This window comes from Phodopus roborovskii, unplaced genomic scaffold, assembly GCF_943737965.1.
Source record: "Phodopus roborovskii unplaced genomic scaffold, PHOROB, whole genome shotgun sequence".
Classification (NCBI taxonomy): Eukaryota; Metazoa; Chordata; class Mammalia; order Rodentia; family Cricetidae; genus Phodopus; species Phodopus roborovskii.
The window spans coordinates 17,453,958-17,458,231 of record NW_026126514.1 but is presented as its reverse complement, the minus strand read 5'-3'; positions in this window follow the sequence as shown (position 1 = coordinate 17,458,231).

Sequence of the window (4,274 nt, the reverse complement as noted above, 5' to 3'; positions counted from 1 at the left end):
CATGTAAAATTATCAACAAGAAAGGTGGTGTTGTGCCCAGGAGGTGAGTTTGAGTTCAATCTGCCATAACATAATAAATAGGTACCCACATCTTCACCTTGAAAGTTCAGCAGGTCATGCTTCAGCCAGGGTCAACTACTTCTTCTCTACCATCACGGTCTTTATGCTGCTGCCAGAAGTTTTCTCAGAATTTGCTTTGAACTCAGTCTTCCGGGTATCCCTCACTGCTTTTGTGAAGATCTGGGAGAACTGGATGTAGCTGAGACCAGCCTGTGGCCAATATGCCACCATGGTGTCACCTGAGTAGGCCCTGTCGGGCAGAACCGCTTCAGAGTCCTTATGATTTTCTTAATAACTTTGTCTGGGGTCATATGTTTCTTAGCAGGCCATAATACTCCCAAGAATTATATAACTGTGCCTGCCCACTGCATGTAAGGTAGAATGATCTCCTATCCTCATCATACTGGTTTTTGAAACAGAGTCTCTCTATTGTGTATCCCTGGCCATCCTGAAACTCGTTATACAGTCCAGGTTGGCTTCCTACTCACAGAGTCACAGAGATTCATCTCCCTCTGTCTCCAAAGTGCTAGGATTAAAGGCCTGTACCACCAGCCTCATCCTCACCTGGTCTTTCAGATGGCTTTCTCTTTATTATTACTTTTTAAAACTCTGTATGCATATAGTGTGAATGGGCAAGTATGCATGTGTGTATGTATAGATGTTGATGTTGAGTGTCTTCCTTTATTGCCCTGCCCCCTATTTTTTGAGACAGGGTCTCTCACTGAACCCAGAGCTCATCAATTGGCTGGACTGACTGCCCAGGAAGATCTGGGAATCCGTCTGTGTCTGCCCTACTCGCAGTGCTAAACCTACAGGCATGCCTTCATGATGGGAGATGTCATTCTGTAAATATGTTTCTCATATTGGTTAATGAATAAAGCACTGTTGGCCAATAGGAAAGCAAGATAGGGACTAGGAGACAAGGAGGATTCGGGAAGAGGTAGGAGATTCAACATGTAGGACCAAGAGAACATAGTTCCCTATTCTCTCTCTGGTAAGATAAGACCATGTGGAAATACTTATTAATAGAAATGGGTTAATATTTAAGACAGAGCTAGCCAATAAGTAATGCTAGTAACAGTCAACAGCTTTATAGCTAATACAGCGTCTCTTTGTGTTATTTGGAGCTGTCCAAGCTGTGGGACCAGGCTGTTGGGAAAACTACTCATAACACCTCCATGCCCACATTTTCCCCCTCAAGACAGAGTTTCTCTGTGTAGCCCTGGCTGTCCTGGAACTTGCTCTGTAGACCAGGCTGGCCTTGAACTCAGAGATCCACCTGCCTCTGCCTCCCCAGTGCTGAGATTAAAGGCTTGTGCCACCAACACCTGGCCCCATGCTCAACTTTTATGTGGATGCAAGAGATCTGAACTCAGGTCCTTGTGCTTATGTGGCCAGCACTGTATCAGCTGAGCCAGCACTCGGCCCCTCAGATGCCTTTCTAAATCTGAGAAATACTGAGTTTTGCATCACTTCATCTACACAATGAAACCTTTTTAGTGAAAATAGGCAAGACAACAAAGTAAGGTCACCATCTCATATCTCTGTATTATTTTGGTATCTGTCTTTACTGTTCCTGGGGTGGCTCTGTGATAACCTTGTTGGGGGCATCTGAAGGTGAAATGTCCTTTCTACCAGTGGATGTGAGTTGGTCTTGGGATACACATGCTAAAGGACCACAGAAAAGGCATTTAGCAAGGTCAAGTACAATACGGAGAGATTCCATCATTGGTATTAACTGTTCTGTGAAGAGTGACATGGGGTACAAAGGTCACTGCTGCATTCAACTCTCCGTAAACCGCTCTCACTCCAGGAGCCATCTTGCCTTTTCACAGCCTCTCTTTGGCTGTTGAAAAGGCAGTTGATCTCTACCCTGTCTAACTTCTATTCTGTTTGTTTGGTTTTTGTTGTTGTTTTATTTGTTTCTCTGTGTAACAGTCCTGGCTGTCCGGGAACTCAGTTTGTAGACCAGGCTGGCCTCCAACTCACTGAGTTCTACCTGCTTCTGCCTCCCAAGTGCTGGAATTAGAGGTGTGCGCCACCACTGCCTGGCCCTGTCCAACTTCTTAAAGGTTTCTGTGATTTCATCATAGCCCCTGTACTGTTTGATACTCATAGACCTAATCAAGATAGGCAACTTTACAGGCTCCTGTGTCACCCAACCACAAACGACCGCATTTAGAGTTTGCTCTCAGTAGAACTCTCCAATGCTGGCATGCAGGGTGTGTTCCAGCAATAAATTCACCCCAGGAAGAACTGCATATAGCATAATCCTGGTGGGGCATAAATGCCACCCCAAGACAATTCTTTTAATTTTTCGTGTGTGTGTGTGTGTGTGTGTGTGTGTGTGTGTGTGTGTGTGTGTGTGCGCGCGCGCGCCAAGGTATCATGCATATGGAGGTCAGAAGACAATCTAGAGTGTCTGTTCTTGTCTTTCACCTTGTTTCATTCAGGGTCTCTTAGTTGCTCACTGTTGTTGGTGCTGGCCCATGAGCTCTTCCAGACAGCCTACTGTCTCCACCTTCTATTTGGCTGTACGGATGCTGAGATCACAGACTCCTACCATACCTGGTTTTATGTGGGCTCCTCGGATTAGAGCTCAGGTCCTTAGGGTTGCAAAGCAACCACTTTTATCCCCTGAGTCAAGGCAAGGTGGCATGGCATCAATAGCGGAGAAAGGAAGCTAAGAGCTCCCATCTTCAAATTCAAGCACAAAGAGAAAGAGAACCAAAAATTAGGTGCTGTTACATAGTGTCAAAGCAAGGCTGCACCACCTGACTCTCCCCCAACAGCACAGCCAACTGAGAGCCAAGTGCTCAAATGCCTGGACCCATGGTGGTTTCTTATTCAAAGAACCATAGTTGGGGGCTTACACTTTTTGGCTAGTTTAACTTTCCAAAAGTTTTTTTTTTTGTTGTTGTTGTTATTGTTTTGTTTTTGTCTTTGTTCTTTTGTTTTTCAAGACAGGATTTATCTGTGTATCTTTGGCTGTCTTAGGACTAGTTCTGTAGCCCAGGCTGGCCTCAACTCACAGAGATACTCCTGTCTCTGCCTCCCTGCCATTAAAGGCATGTGCCACCACCTGGCTAAAAGTTTTAAAATGTAAAATCAACAAATATACATACACTTTTTACTGTTTCGCTTTTTAGAAAGTTCTTAACTAGGGATAATTGCTAGTTAGAAATCATTTACATTTTTATTTGTTTATTTATTTGCTTATTTGCCTCCCTCCTCCCACTAAATCTCATATATCCCACGCTTGCTTTGAACTTGCTATGGCATGGAAGTTGGCCTTTAACTCCTGATTGTATCTCTCACTTCTGAGTGCCGGGATTTATAGCCTGTGACAAAATGCCCACGCTTCCGTGTGTCCCATACATTTGCATGTTCACTAATAAGCACTCCATGGTTTATTCATCTCAATGGAACAAGCATTTTACTATTTATTTATTTATTTTTATGTAAGGTCTCACTGTGTATTATTAACTGTTCTGGAATTCACTATGAAGAACAAGTTGCCCCAGAACCCATAGAGATCTGCCTGCCTCCTCTATCTGAATTCTGGGATTAAAAGACATGGGTCACGGCACTCAGCAAGAGCAAACATTTTTAAATGTGGCCTACTCAGTTTACTTGTTGGACGGTTCACCTCAAGCCATCCGTTTATAATTGGTTTGTTTCTGAAAAAAAAAAAAAAAGACTGGTGGAAAAAGTGGGACACTGCTAATTAATGTGTGAAACACATCAATTAATACATTTAAATTGCTAATGAGAGCACATTGTGAAGAGGCCCTCAACTAAAACCTTGCTTGGGTGGCAGTGATGGAGAGAGTACGTACTTTCTGGGGGAAACAGTGAAGACACAATATTTCCCAGGGTTTGTGTAGAGCCTGTAAACAGGGCTGTCCTGCACCTGTCACAGCCTCGGAAGAGAAGCTTCTGGGTGCGAAAGGCTTGGCTAGAGTCAGAAAATGTAGATGAATGTGCAAAAACAGAATGTTCAAAAATGCACTTGGGACAAAGGAAGCTTGTTCCCACTTAGATCACTCTTGCTTCACTCCCCAGGCAAGTCGGGCACGCTGGTGGATTCCTGCTTCATGATTAGGAGCTTGCCACGTGAAGGGAGAAAAACCCAAGGATTTGGGGGCGGGGCGCGCCGGCGAGGGCGGGCTAAGGGGGCGTGTCTATTCTAGGAGGGGCGGGGCCCCGGCGGT